Below are 16,652 nucleotides of genomic sequence, written 5' to 3' on the forward strand. Positions count from 1 at the left end.
TAAAAGTTTTTCTCTGGGTGCTCTTTATTTTGCTGCCTTGATGGCCTTCATTTTCACTTCAGTTTATTCTGGACTACCTTCTGCAAACATAAATTACATCACTTCCTATGTTAAGATCAGCAACTTTAAAAGCTTTCCTGATCTGGCTGTAGGTTTACTCACAAATCAACTTTAAATGATTGTAAAACATTCATTTTTCTTAGTTTTATTTATCTGCAAGCGCAGTCAACCTTTCATTCCTCAGCAGTGGAAGGACAAGTATTAATTTCAAGATGCATTTTAAAGGTGGACTGACCAGTGAGTGTTCTCATGGAGGGCACCTGAAGGATGGCAAACAGTAGACAACAACATCCGACTGCAGGCTTATTTTTCATCCTAATTGTCAGAGCCCTTTATCGGGGTGCAGGGGCGGCCAGAACGTTTGGCATTCTTGACTTCCTGCCAACTCTCTCTCTCAGTATCTATCGTCCTTACTGGCTCTACCCAGCACTAATGAAATTTTTCCTTGCTTGTCGTTGCCATGGAGAAAGGGAGGCTGGTGTTGGCAGATGGGGATTGAGAGTGTCTTGATGGAGAACGAGGAAAGCCTGATGATGACCTCTGACCTCTGATACACACATGCAGATGCAGAAAGTTGCAACAAAGAACTCCTATGCGGGCATATATAGATAAATCCACATACAGTACTTGAACACATATACAATGTGGATCAATGCTGAAAAGTTTAAAAGTACATCATTCCTGCACTACAACATTTATTAGACAGCTTGAGTTACTCTGCAGATTAAGATTTACCAACCAAACATGCAGTCATGTTTATGATGCATTGTTGGAGATGAAACTTTTACGGTACAAAGTTTTTAAACTTAGCTCCATCTCTTTGCTTTTGGTACTGAAGTATTGAACATTATATTTTGCTGCTTCAAACCTGTACTTTTACTTATTTTTTATCTTATTTTATTTTTTACATTTTATTTTTATTTATTGTTATTATGTATTTTTTTCACTGTGGTCTTACTACTTTTACTGAATAATTTAAATGTACAACTTAATTACATATTATGCATTCAAGTTTTTTTAAATAGTTGCAGTTAAGAGAATGCAAAATGTACTCGATACATGTATAGATATTCAGCTTCTTGCACACATCCCTATGATGCATTATTCTGGATCCCACTGCGTGCTGTGATTGGCTAGTATTCTTCAAGTTGATCTGTTGAGGTCAGAATCAGCTTGGATTAGGGCCAAAAAGTCATGGTTAGGGCTTGTACTAGCTAATGTAGGATATTCTCTGAAATTTAAGTGGTAAATTTACGACAAAAAACTCACAAATGTACTGCCAGAGTCAGGTGACGTAGTGTAAAGAGCGATAGTCTACAGAGGTCGGAAGATGTGGTGGGTGAATGGATAAAGTGAAGGACTTTGACTGCATAGACTTTGGTTGAAGTCCTGTGTGAGTCTGTTGTTGGCTTATTAGTTTTAGACCTAGCTGACTCTTTATTGTCAGTTTTCAGGATGTTTAAAACTGCTTAATGCTAACTTTAAATATAAACTTCAGCAGAATAGCTATTTAGACCTGTCTGTGGTAATATCATATTCTAACATTGCTAAAGCCCCTTTTCCACTGCATTAATGTCATGGGAAAGGCTCTGGCATTCACGCCTAGGTCAAATGACTCTGCAGTGATCAAGGCTATTTATCAGCTCCGGCTCTGATCGGCATTGATGGAATCACAACACCAGGTTGAACGCACTAATTTTAGCCCTTTACCGGCAAGATGCAATGACGAGCCACCACAAAATATTGTTTGTCTCCATCCAAGCAGCGCTCAAACATAGTTCCAAATTAGTCCGCACCAAGTTTGAAAGAGAGACTGAATAAGCAAGAGTTATATAAAAAAAGAAGGGCGGAACAGTGGTGCAGTAATTAGCATTGTCGCCTTACAGCAAGAGGGCTTCTAGTTTGAAACCTGGGTGGGGGAGCCCCTCTGTGTGGAGTTTACATGTTCTCCCAGTGTCAGCATGGGCTTTCTGCAGGTACCCCTGAGTCCAAAGACATGCAGGTTAGGTTAATTGGCCGTAGGTGTGAATGTGAGCGTGAATGGTTGTCTGTCTCTATGTGTTAGCCCTATCGTCTGGCGACCTGTCCAGGGTGTACCCTGCCTCTCACCCGATGTCAGCTGGGATGACTCCAGCCCCCCCATGCACTGCTCTTTTAAGGTCTACCCACAGATTTTTAATGATATTTAGGTCGGAGGACTGTGAGGGCCTTGGTAAAACCTTCAGCTTGTGCCACTTGAGGTAGTCCATTGTGGATTTGGAAGTGTGTTTTGGATCATTGTCCTGTTGTAGAAGCCATCTTACAAGCCAGAGGGTGTATGCGCATGGCTCTTAACATGGAGGTGGCTGAGCCAGCAGCTAGCATCTTAGGGTGCTAATAGTAATACAAACAGCAACAGTGCTGACATTGTTAACATGGGGGAAGATGGAAGGTTAGATGCTACATTTCTGCGCCACTGCTGTCTTGATATCGGAATATCAATTATCTAGCCAGTGGGATATACAAACAGGGACGGTTTATCACAAAGAGAACAGAGAAGCTCAGATTACAACCCACACAGTGGTAGCATGACTTCATTCTATGCTCAGGACACCATTACTCCACCATATCTTTACATAGCACATAGTTGTTTGCTGCCATATTGTATATCTAAATAGTGTCTTGAGGCCTTTTATAATTTGAAAAGATACAAGTATACAAGTCTGACTTTACTGAGCTGCATGAAAATAATCCAAATCATCCAATCGTATTGCATATCACATGGTAATATTGTGTTGAATCCTCTTTTCTTCTGCCCAATATTTTTTTTAACTGCACAAACTTATGTGCTTTACTTGGAAATACACCATGCTCTTTAACAGTGGTTCCCAACTGGTGGGTCACTGTCCGCAAGTCCATTCTAAATGGACTGCAAGTATCTCACCAACTTGTCAAGTTTGTAAAAAAGCACACTTTGTTTTGAAGTACAGTGAATTTCTGTCACAGAGCTTTTATGTTGAAATACTGTGTCCTGCTGTGGAGTGAGCAACTAGCAGACGGCTCTTTGACAGAGTCAGCAAACTTGGACAACATGGCCAAATGCAAGTATGACGCTGAAGATATTAAACTGTGTGGACCTTGAACTCATGACAAAGAAATCTGGACCCTGTGGCTGTACCCGTTGGGAACCACTGCTCTATAACAAAATTAACATGGGGCATTTCTTAAATATTGTACATAAATTTGAGTGTAGTACATAAATAATTTGTCTGGGAAAATGGGTTATCTGCAATAGCTTTTGGGAATGTTCTTTATCCTCAAGCAGATGAGAAGTGATCAGACTCGTGCTCCATTTGAGGGGCTATGAAAGCCCAAATTATTTGTTGTAACAGAACAAAATCATCACATTTGCAAAGTTGTATTGTCTGCCAAACAGCATAACAATGAGAGGACCCTGATTTTTGCAGCTTATGAAAACAATTAGATTATGTCAAAAATAATTTACCAGCAAGCTAAAAGCAAAGCTGTTGTTTCTGAGTTGACATTTTGGAGATAGGAGGTTTTTCATCCATCGCTGACACACACAAACAGACACTCACATGCACCTCCTCTATTTCCCACAACCATAACCCCTGGATCCCAGCATTCTCCCTCCATTGTTCCTCCGCTGCTAGTCATTACCATCATAAAGGCTGCGAGGATATGCATGGTTTCATTCACAAAATCATCTCCCAGTGTATGGGCGATGAAATCTAGGGAGGAGTAGGAAGAGGGGAAAAAAACTGCCCCAGGAGCAACAACTAAATGAAAACAGCAGTCTCAACCCCAAGCGTGTTCACTCAAGCAGGAACTCCCAGAACAAAGGGGCTGTTGTGTGTTTTCAACAACCCTGGTGTTGTACGGGGGGCTTGACCTTCGCTGAGCTTGACCCTAACCTGTAAGAGAAGGGGTTGTTTGTTTGGAAATGACACATTACACCTCATGTGTTTTACGACAAAGCTGCTGTCAGTCACAGCACCACGTTAAATCTTTGATTCTGGGCATCACTGATTCTCATGAGCGGGTAAATTTAAACTTTGTACTGTCTTTTACATAATGGAAGCATTTTCAAAATCACCTTTGGATGCTGAAAATATGTTTTGTAATTCAGTTTTCTATCCAACCACTTGTTTATACACCAATCAGCCAAAATATTAAAACTACTGACAGGTGAAGTGAATAATTTATTTATTTTGTTCCAATGCATTGCTCTGCTGGAAAACCTTTGGTTCTGGCATTCATGTGGATACCACCTGACATGTTCCACCCACTCAAACACCATTGCAGACCAAGTACCCCCCCTATGGCAACAGTACTCCCCAATGGCAGTGGCCCTCCAGCAGAAAAAAGCAGCATGCCACACTACAAAAACGGTCAAGAAATGACCTGTGAAGCGCGACAAAAAGCTCAAGGTGTCAACCTGGCTGCTAAATTTCCCAGGTCCCAATCTGCTCAAGGGCCCTTGTGATGTGCTGGTACCCCAGATGTACCCCTAATCCAAGGTAGGGCCTCCATGCATCAGACTTGGCTCTGACCTGTCGAGGCATGGACACAGGATCTATGGGAGTGTTCTGCAGTGTCTGGCACCAGTGCGTTGGCGGATCAGTTAAAGAAAATTTGGTGGCTTTTTCCTTCCATTATTTTAATTTTTTGTTATTATCAAAAAAATTCCATGAAAAGATCAAATGTGTTAGTCCATCTTTCCAATTTTCCGACACTGTCAGTGGCATTTAAACCCGTTCATTCATACTATAGATGTAAACCTTTAAAAATGTGTCACAAATATAAAGTTTCAATTTTAAAAGCAGCTGAGTGATCTCCTAAAACAGCTGGGCACTGTAGTTTTTAGCAAATGTTACTCAAATAGCAGGAAATAGTGCATACACAGGGGACTATTTTCAGCAGTGGAGTAATACACGTTTGCTGATCTAGAGAGTAGCCGCAGGATGGTGAGAATGAGTCAAAATAAACTACAGTGCCCAGGTTCATGGTAGTGGAGGAACGTGTCACCCAGTGCAACACTGTGGCTAATAGATGTGTTTTTAGTCGTTATTTGACAGTAATGGAGCTCTGTGGCGCAGAAGAATAATATTCAGTATGTAAGGCTTAGGCAATATTTGTGAGCAGTGTTGGGGGCAACATGTTAAAGGGTTAGGTTAAGGTAACTTTCTCTGACATACCTCTTCTCTTACTGTAACCATAATGGCTGATATCTATCTACCTGTCTTTTAGGAGTGATCAATGAAGGCTCACGACTCCCGGTTTGGCTTCTGCAGGATTGTGCTGTCCATGAACACTCTGCTGAGGAACAAACTACAAACCACCATGGAAGGATGACATTGGAAAAGCATTGGGAGGTAAAACAATCAATGATTCATTGACTTACTTCTGACAGATGGCTTCAAAATCACTATCAGCCTCAATTTGATTAGGATTATCCAGTCTCGGGTGTAACGGCATTGAATCATGTAACTAAATTAGGCCTGTCTCCGACTAAGAATTTTCCTTGTCGACAAACAGCTGTCATTTAGAGCCATTAGTCGACGAGTCGCCCACATGTTTACGATATTTATGTAATTATTAGATTATATATTTTGGCGGGAGTTCAAGGTCTGGGAAAGAATAGTATCAGTAACATTGTTAACACTGTGCTACATTACAGAGAAATACAAAACTGTACTGATGAACCTTCATTAATATAGGCCTATATTTTGTCTACAAGTGCACGTCACACACTGAGCGAGCCGCCTGTTGACGACGCTGTTGGCAAAGCAGTAATGACTGTGCTAAGTGGCTAATGGGCATGTAGCTACTTCCATGTTTCAATGATACGTCATGTTTGTAGTCGACGAATGAGAGTTTACATATCACCTTGGGTTGGCCTTCACCTTCTCAAAATGATCCCACACTTTGGATTTCCTGCCCGACATGTTATTAAGTAGCCTGTGTGATAACCGCAGGTACCAGCCCTGGAAATTAGGGGCCATACACATGCCACGTCTTTAACCCACTGGAAAACAAGAGGTCGGTCGCCGGGCGCTACTCTTGTGCCTTTTTTCTGCCAGCTTTCAAGAGCATGGTGGCAGGTTGCGTCTGAGGTTGCTAGGCAACCTTAACAAGCACGGTATCATAGCCCATTTACCTGAAATTCTGAGTGCAGAGCTGATCTTCTTCCAGGAGCTGTTTATAAGTGTTTATAACTGTTTATAAGTGTTTTCCGTATTGTAGCATGACTCCTGTCTGACCGCTGAGTGTGGTCACTTCCTGTGACTGTCCTTTCAAATTAAATTCGCACATGGTCCAGTCATATAGGTTTTGATTTATTTTGATAAGGCGCAGCTCCTAATACAGTTTCACTTCTTTTTTTCTGCGACTAAGTGACCAGTGAAATCTTGCAGATTAATGACCTTTCTGGTTGACTGACGTTTGGTCAACTTTTAGGGGGCAGCCCTAAACAGTGCAATGTAACACACTGGGCTCTAGTTTCGCAGACCGGGCGAGGTGGGGGCGCAGCGCACCTGCGCTTCGCCAACTGGGTGTGGCCAGGCAGATTTTCCAAGTTTGGCACACCGTGCGCCCTGGCGCAGCTACTCCTCTTTCCCACCTCCGTCCCTCCTACCTGCGCAAGTTGGAAAGAGGGAGGAGAGAAGGCGTGGAGTGGGTTTTACACACATCACACTAATCAAATGAGCCCCTCTCCTTGCCCTTAAATGCGCCGCGCGAAAATGAGAGTTTACTCAATTCGCCATGGCAGAAGAGAGTAGCAGCGTCAGACGGCCAAACTTCTCCCAGGAGGAAACTGATGTTTTGGTCCGGGAGGTCCAAGCTCGCAGTGTCCGAATATACGGAACTGCGAGCAGACCTCCACGGGCTGATGATGCAAAGGTAGCCTGGGAAGAGGTCACCACAATTGTAAATCAATGATGCGTTTCTCTCGTGCGCGCGTGCGCTCTCTCTTTCTCTCTCGCAGTCTCACTCTGTTTCTTTTCTTTTGACTTTTCTAAGATGACAGATGCTGAATATATACTTCCTATCTGATGCTGTGGCTGTTTGTGGTTGGCTGAGAGGGATGTGAACTCATTAGTTTGCAGCTGTGTTAATCAAATCAGGTTGGGTTGCCATTACGCGTGCCAAATGGTGCCAGTCCCCTTTGATCTGACATCAGATGTGACGGGACAGTCGACATAGAGATACATTTATGTGCTGATTGCAGATAGTTGCATTGAATAGTGTTTTTTTGGGTATTTATTGCATCGTTAATGTGCCTGATATTCTGGAAACCTGCCTGTGAGGTTTTGGTGACGTGTGCGCACTGTCCGCCGGTCAGCCAAACTTCGGCTTACACCGGCTGCGCTCCGCCTGCGCTGACACGAGACCTGGTTTCAGCTGGCGAGCTTTTAGCGCACCTACTGTCACTGCGCCAAGCTAGATTTGTCGACACCTCCCCCTGCTGCGCCGCCACACCCATCTCAGCGCACCTCGGTCTGCCAAACTACCAAACTGAGCGTGCCTCGGGTTGCGCTGCTCGAAACTAGGTCTGCGCGGGGTTCGCCACCCTGCGCTGTGCCGGGAAACTAGAGCCCCTCATTGTAATCACATTATATTTGACTGTAAAGTCTACACAGATGCCCCGAATTGTCAAGAGAAGAGCGCCTCTTTCATCAGACAGCGATTTCCAATAATGTAACATTAAAAACACATTAATTTTCTAAATTCAGTAATCACATTACAGTTACTAATCAAATCAAGAAATGATATAGTTGATTGCATTACATAAGTTATTCAATTATTTGCATAATGGATGGATAGAAAAAAATCATCAAATGTGCTGAAAACAGCAACGCTGTCTCATGCACTCACAGAGAGGCTTTTCAGTAGAGGAATAGGTTGTCTGACATATTATTTTGGAGAAAGCCACGATGCATCCTCATGCAATGGTTCATATATTATCCTACGAAAATGTAGAAACCATAGTTTGAATGATATCCTGGCCCATGAATGATGTAACATCCTACATCCATCCGACGTACAGTTATGTAATTAACATTAAGTTATGGAGGTTAAGCTTCGACAAGTTAAGTTACTGTGGTTAGGTTTAGGAAAAGAAAGATGGTGAGGACGTACCTTAAAATGACTCAAAATTCAGTCTGCGTTTGTGTGGTCCATCCATCACCCCAACCTGTGTCCTTACAAGACCGCTCCCATCAGCACATTGGTCCCTTGATCACAGCCTTTCAAAATATGTATGATATGTACAAATTTGGGTGCATTCATTTTTGTAGGAAAACCTAAGAGGAGTTTATGAGAATAGCCTGACAGCCATGGTTTGATGAGTGAGAAGCTCAAATGGTTTGTTTGAGTATGCTTGTTGGAGTTAAATTCAGTTTATTTGCCATTTAAATGTATTTTTTTCCCTTTTAAGTCTGTCATCCTCTAATGTTGTCAGAGAGGTCAGCTTTTTGTGTTGTTTTTATTTAGGCCTATATATTATTATGTGGCAATTAATATTTGTAATAAGTGCAGTTATGTGTAGTTCTTGATTGAATCCTTTTGTGCTTATATGTGGACACTATGTTAAGTTTAATGTTTAATTGTTAACCTGCAATTATCTATGTGACAGTGGATCCCAGGCAATGATGTGGGGTAATACAAAAACATTGTAAAGAGTAGTCTAATAATTTACTTTTTTCTAGTAAGTAATAAAGTATTCCATTAGTTCTTTCATGAGTAACCTGTAAGATAGAATAAGACTTAATTATTCCCACACTGAGAAACTGACACATTACAGCTTCTCAAGAGACAGAGGTGGGAGAAAAAGAGTAAAAGTGAATGAGTGTTAATTAAGAATAAAAATATGACAAAAATACAAAGTAGATCAAATAAAAATAAAATACTATAAAATCTATAAACACTCTTTACACCTTTCACTTAAACAGATACTGAATTACCATGACTGATAGTTGCAAAGGAAATTATAATGCACATACTGTGTGTTGTTATTCTATTTTAAACATATAGAGATATATGTTGTGGAAGCCCAAAACTCTTCAGCTATGGAATCAGCAGAGTGTTGGTGCCTTTACGCACCATGCACCTGAGCAGTCATTGACCTCGTTCTGTGATTTTACGTGGTCTTCCGCTTTATGGCTGTTGTTCCTTAATGCTAACACTTTCTAATATCACTTGAAGTTGACCGTGGAATATCCAGCAGGGATGAAATTTCACGAACCGTCTAATTGCAAAGGTGACATCCTATCACGCTACCACGCTGGAAGGCACCGAGCTCTTCAGAACGATCCATTTTGTATGACAAATGTTTGCAAATGTACACCACATGGCCAGGTCCTGGATTTTATACACCTGTGGCAACAGGTCTGATTGAAACACCTGAATTCAGTAAATAACAGGTGTGGCCAAATCTCTTCCATGTACCTACAGTTTTTAGGCGCCTTAAGAGTTGAACAGCTTGACTTCTTATGTGAGACTTTCTCCAACGCTTTGTTCCTTTAAACCCAGACTGAAGACTTCCCTTTTGAGTTGAGCATATTTTTTAAATGAACACACCACAAATCTAAATAGTGTATGACCTCAGTGGATGACGTCACATGGGGAGCTAGTGGCTTGGCTGGAGCACACATTGAGTCAATTGTCCACAGTGGCTGGTCAGCTGAACTGTAAGTACCTTGCTAGTGTTTTTAGCTGTTGTCAACTCTACACTGCTGAGGGAGGCTCCCCCACTGTCCTGAAAGACTACGAACATGAGGCGGCACTCAGTGCATGCTGGGCCTTCAGGCCTGCTGGGAAACAGTGAATTTGAACAATGGTTCCTCTAGAGAGAAGGCAGGCGCAGAGAGGATCTGAGCATGACCTTTTCACCTTACGGGTGGAATAAACTGCAAACAGCTAAAGCTACAGTCACCAAAACAAAGTCAACAATGAGGAAATTTGGGTGCGAAGGCTCTCTATATAAGAATACATCCTGCAGGATATCCTGATTGTTCTGTGCAACGCCTATCAACATCCACCTTAAAGAGTTTCAACATCAAGACGTTATATGGACTGGCTCCTGCAAGCACTTAGACAAATGCAATTTCAGTTTATCGGGCAGAACATACTTTAGCAATCATCTCATTTTCCACTTGGTCTCCCTCTCACGTTCCCAATCTATATTATTTTCACATGCCAATATGGTGATCATACAGCTCATCCACTGGAGGGGAGAGGGATTTGCATACAGGTTCTCATGGTGAATGTTGAGACTGTGTTATCAGAGCAGGAGAATGAAAAACACACATGAACAGACAGAATGTGTACATACAGAAATACTTTTGTTTTAAATTGTTTCATAAACACATAACTTCCACTGACTTGCAAAGGGATGCACAGTGATGCAAAATATAGTGAACACAATGTATCATTTTACTGGTGTACAGTATTTGTGTTTAAACATGAATGCAACAGAGATATAACACAGTATACAGCAATTGCAAACATGCATGAAAAAAATCAATCATTCACAATGTGTGGGAAAAAAAGAAAACTGGCGTTGGAAGCATAAGTGCTCAGCAAATCCTCCATTTAGTTTTATTAAAGTGACAGTACACCAATTTTAAACTTGAAGATACGTTAATTTGTCACGAGCTGCACTATTCACTCTTAAGCACTTGTATGATGACTTCTTTGGCTCTGGAGGAGCTTTGTCAAATCTGGGACATAACTAATGAGGTCATAGTGATGTCATCAGGGTTACTTCAGCTTGTGTATACCTATGAAAATGAATGCACCACAATCGGTATATAACCAAGGTAATCATGACCAAGTAATGCGTGTTTAACTGAAGTCATTGGGAAGGCTGGAGTCATCTGACCAGTGTGCAGATGGGAGAAAAGAAAGAAGTGGTATTAGGAGTGAAAGTCTGCATTAGGGCATAGGTTGGATGGTGGATGGGTCAGATAACACAGGACCTTCCCCCAGGAGACTGGTGTTTGTGTCCTGTGTGAAACCAAGTGAACTTTGAATTATTTTAATGTACATATTCACCATGTCTCTTCCTGAACCCTACCTGCATAACTTTCATTGCCTAAATCTAACCTATATTACTTCACTGTCCTAACCCTAACCTACGTAACTTTACTTTCCTAAACCTAACCTACGTAACTTTGATTGCCTAAACCAAACCTATGTAACTTTACCTACCTAAACCTAACCTGTGTAAATTTACTTTCCTAAACCTAACCTACGTAACTTTGATTGCCTAAACCAAACCTATGTAACTTTGATTGCCTAAACCTAACCTACATAACTTTGATTGCCTAAACCAAACCTATGTAACTTTACCTACCTAAACCTAACCTACCTAAATTTACTTTCCTAAACCTAACCTATGTAACTTTGATTGCCTAAACCAAATCTATGTAACTTTACCTACCTAAACCTAACCTACCTAAATTTACTTTCCTAAAGCTAACCTACGTAACTTTGATTGCCTAAACCTAACCTACGTAACTTTAATTGCCTAAACCTAACCTACGTAACTTTACTTTCCTAAACCTAATCTACATAACTTTGATTGCCTAAACCAAACCTATGTAACTTTACCTACCTAAACCTAACCTACCTAAATGTACTTTCCTAAACCTAACCTACATAATTTTGATTGCGCTAAACCTCACCAATATAAGTTAAAGTTAACTAAATAACTCTCATGGGTCGCTAATTCATTAGATATCCTACGAACCATTGCATGTGCATTTTCGTAACATGTTATACGAACTGCTTTAGGATACATCGCTCTACATGGACAAATACTAACTGTCACAATTTAATACCATTTTACAAATTACATAAGTGTAAAAATTAATATGCAGTACATGAATTAATAAAAACTTTCTTACCATCAACCAAACATTAACTTTCATCTGACGTGGCAAGCTGTGTACCAAATTTTTTTGCCAGTTTTAAGAGTTGTTGTTCTTGCCTTATGGCTGCACGGGCTGCAGGACAGCAGTGTGCTGTAGCCATCAGCCTTGCCCCCACCTGTCTTTTATGTCCCTCAATTTTAATGCATCACATCACACTTATGGGCACTCACATTCACATTCACGGTGTAGGGTTAATGTTTCTCCGTCAGGGATCGGAGAATCACAGTAAGAGGGGGGGTGGTGGGTTTACACACACTGTAGATACGCATGGCATGGCTAGTGGGGCCCGGCCCTCCTGGGCTGAGGGTTGGAGCCAGGGAGCCCATTTACATCATGGTGGTTTGGCTGGGTTCCCAGTGTCGGGGGGGTCCCGTGGCCCTGTGGCGGGTGGGCCGGGTGGCGCCCTGGGGGCTCTGTGGGTTCCTGCCGGGGTTCTGCCTCCTGACCGGCTGTGGTTTATGGGCCCTCTGCTAAGGGGTCCCGATGGGGGATTGACTGCTCGTGGCGGTCCGCTCTCTCCTGTGTGTTGGTGGGGGTCCATCCTGGGGGGTTCGGGCGGGTGGCCCTTCGCGGTCCCCTGGTTCCCGATGCGCCGGGGACATATGCCTTGCAGTATCACCGCCTCCTTGCCTCCCTCGTCCGCCCGGGCCTGGGTGGGCTCTCGTTACTGTCCGATCCGGCGTCTGCTGGTGGCCAGTGCCTGGTGCGGGCCCGTCCGGTGCGGTGCTGGTTCTCTCCCCGGGGGCGGTGCCGGGCCCCCGCGCCTGGCTCCTTGGGTTGGGGGCGGTCCCTGGGTGCGTCCGTGGGTGGGGGATGGGGGCGGGGGTGGGCAGGTGGTCGGGGGCGGGTGGTGGTTGGGCGGTGGGTGGGCGGGCCCTCCTGCTCTGCCTGTCTGGGGTGTGTCTCTGGCTCTCTGGGGGTGCCGGCCTTCGCTGCCCTGGGTCCTTGGGCCTGCGTGGTGTCCTGCAGCCTCTGTGGCTCCATGGTCTTGGGGTCTGGGCGCTCCTGCGGTTTTGGGGTGCCATACCGCCCCCCTTCCCCCGCAGGGCTGGCCCTGGACCCTGGTGATGGTTCTCATAAACACATTGGAAGGGTTCAAATACACGCATGCATGTTTGATACTTCAGCTCCATGACGCATCGCAAAGAACCGATGGGATCACTCCAAAGGGGCCCACTTGCTTCTCAAACTTACCACACCGCGCTGGCAACTCTTCTCTGCAATCGGGCTTTCCCCCTCCACCAAGACTCTCACATTTTTGGTGTTCAGTATAGACTTCTCTTTTGTTTTTGTTTTTCAGTACAGTATAGTAGACATGTATATGTTTATTTTCGATAATCTGCATGGAGCACAACCACCTCAAGGCCACAATAATTTGTTGACGTTCGTAATGAATCATCCTTACGTACCAAAGTTTGTTTTGGAGTTCCGCAAGGTTCTGTGCTCGGACCAATCCTATTTACTCTATATATGCTTCCTTTAGGTAACATCATTAGAAATCACTCTATAAATTTCCATTGTTATGCGGATGATACACAGTTGTATTTATCGATGAAGCCAGAAGAAAGTAATCAATTAACTAAACTCCATAACTGCCTTAAAGACATAAAAAATTGGATGAGCACCAATTTCCTGATGTTAAATTCAGACAAAACTGAAGTTATTGTTCTTGGCCCCAAACAACTCAGAGACTCTTTATCTGATGACATAGTTTCTCTAGATGGCATTGCTCTGGCCTCTAGCACTACCGTAAGAAACCTCGGAGTAATATTTGATCAAGATTTGTCTTTTAATTCTCATTTAAAGCAAACCTCACGGACTGCATTTTTTCATCTGTGTAATATTGCGAAAATTAGGCCTATCCTGACCCGAAAAGATGCAGAAAAATTGGTCCACGCTTTTGTTACCTCAAGGCTGGATTACTGTAACTTTCTATTATCAGGTAGCTCTAGTAAGTCCTTAAAAACTCTCCAGCTAATTCAGAATGCAGCAGCACGTGTACTAACAGGAACTAAGAAACGAGATCATATTTCTCCTGTTTTAGCTTCTCTGCACTGGCTCCCTGTAAACTCCAGAATTGAATTTAAAATCCTACTGTTAACTTATAAAGCTCTAAATGGTCAGGCTCCGTCATATCTTAGTGAGCTCATAGTGCCATATTATCCCACCAGAACACTGCGCTCTGAGAACGCAGGGTTACTCGTGGTCCCTAAAGTCTCCAAAATTAGATCAGGAGCCAGAGCCTTCAGCTATCAGGCTCCTCTCCTGTGGAATCATCTTCCTGTTACGGTCCGGGAGGCAGACACCGTCTCCACATTTAAGACTAGACTTAAGACTTTCCTCTTTGATAAAGCTTATAGTTAGGGCTGGCTCAGGCTTGCCCTGTACCAGCCCCTAGTTAGGCTGACTTAGGCCTAGTCTGCCGGAGGACCCCCTATAATACACCGGGCTCCCTCTCTCTCTCTCTCTCTCTCTCTCTCATCCTATTACTGCATCTTGCTAACTCGGCCATTCTGGATGTCACTAACTCGGCTTCTTCTCCGGAGCCTTTGTGCTCCATTGTCTCTTAGATTAACTCATATCGCAGCGGTGCCTGGACAGCGTGACGTGTGTGGTTGTGCTGCTGCCGTGGTCCTGCCAGATGCCTCCTGCTGCTGCTGCCATCATTAGTCATTAGTCATACTTCTACTGTTATTATACACATATGACTATTGTCACACAAGTATACTGTCAGATACTAATATATACTTTCAACATATTGTACCACAGTAGCCAGAACTATAACTATAATATTATTACTTTCATTAATGTTGTTGTAAGCTACTGTCATTACCTGCATCTCTCTCTCTTTCTCTCTCTCTCTCTCTCTCTCTCTCTCTCTCTCTCTCTCTGTCTCATTGTGTCATATGGATTACTGTTAATTTATTATGCTGATCTGTTCTGTACGACATCTATTGCACGTCTGTCCGTCCTGGAAGAGGGATCCCTCCTCAGTTGCTCTTCCTGAGGTTTCTACCGTTTTTTTTCCCCGTTAAAGGGGTTTTTTTTGGGGGAGTTTTTCCTTATCCGCTGTGAGGGTCTTAAGGACAGAGGGATGTCGTATGCTGTAAAGCCCTGTGAGGCAAATTGTGATTTGTGATATTGGGCTTTATAAATAAAATTGAAATTGAAATTGAATACATCAGCTACACTGCCTGTTTCTCCCGTTTTTTTTTTGTTTTTTTTTCGTTTGTTTATTTGTTTGTTTTTCCTCCTTCTTCTCCGCATGCACTGTCACTATATAACTCAGGACTTAAGCACCTGCCCCCTCCCCCTTGCTTGTTTCCTTACTTTCCCCCTGACACACTTTGGTGTATCACGGCCCTCTCTGACTCATATTAGGAAGTTTTTCCAATAAAGGCTGTTAGGCTAGTCTCCAGTGAGGGTGGGTGACGGTCACAACCACGCATTATGGGTATAAAATACTTGACTGCAAGATTAACAGTGCATCAATCTTCACAAGAAGCTTACACCCTTTAGTGGCGCTAAGCTATGAAGACCAATGCAGACAAAAAAAAAAAAAAAGAGTTGTTGTTCTGGCTTGAGAGGTGTTGGTGTGAATTTCCCCAGCTGGGAACTTATTTTTCTGATTATAAAGACATCACATGAATGTAGGGAGTGTTACAAACTGGAGGAAAAAATGTGGGCATTATCAGGCAAGAAGGCTTTAATGAAGTACACTATCACAGTGCATTATGGTAAATGTAAGATTACTTGTTTTTGGAGTGTGACCCCAAACAAAAGAGCAAAAGTCAGAACATCACACCTATTGTTGGCTCAATTGTCAGTTGAATATGTCTTGCAAGTCTCCTTAACTTTATGGAAGCGAGTACTAAATGCTGAAGTGTCTCTGTTATTACTATGGTGGCCATTTTTTGTTTTTACATAGGAATAAAAATCTGATTAAAGTAATCTACTGCTTTCAAAAAGTTGAGGTATAAAGTTCACTGAAAAGTTGCAATAACTGATAATGATCAGGAATATGAACCACCTAAAAATTACAAATTTTCATACATGGACAAATGTTAACGCACCAAGAAAACATATGTATTCTAATCATGCCAACGCACACACACTGATTGTAGCTATACACAAATTACAGTTCATATGACATAGCGATGCCCTCACAGGTACATTCCACATTCACAGAAAATTAAAACTCTCTTGCAATAATTAATGGAGAAATGTAGATAATTGCCTCCCACTTCTCTCCCAGCAGCTTCAGCAGAGCTCCTTTTGACAATCAAACCAGCCGGCTGATCGTTTCAATATGTATGCTTGTTTAAATATTTCACTTGTGATATGTAATATGCAGGGGGAGTACAGCAGTGAAATAGCCCTCAGATGGTGAGCTTGATAATTGGAGGGTGCAGTTTTCTCTCCCTTCCTCGCTCCTTCCCTCCTTCTCCTCTCCTACCCTCCCTTTGGTTTTGCGCACCTTGCAGACCTGCGTTTACCGCTGACTTCTGAATGCCTTTGTTAAACAGCCATTTACGCCTTGAATACATTTCCTCGGGGGTGAATTCCATAATTTTTCATGTGCCAACGTGATGGATCGTCCCGATTTTGACAAGCAGCCGAGGAGGGACCACACCACTGCCGAGTGGCCTTTGT

Source organism: Epinephelus lanceolatus, chromosome 24 (genome assembly GCF_041903045.1).
Source record: "Epinephelus lanceolatus isolate andai-2023 chromosome 24, ASM4190304v1, whole genome shotgun sequence".
NCBI lineage: Eukaryota > Metazoa > Chordata > Actinopteri > Perciformes > Serranidae > Epinephelus > Epinephelus lanceolatus.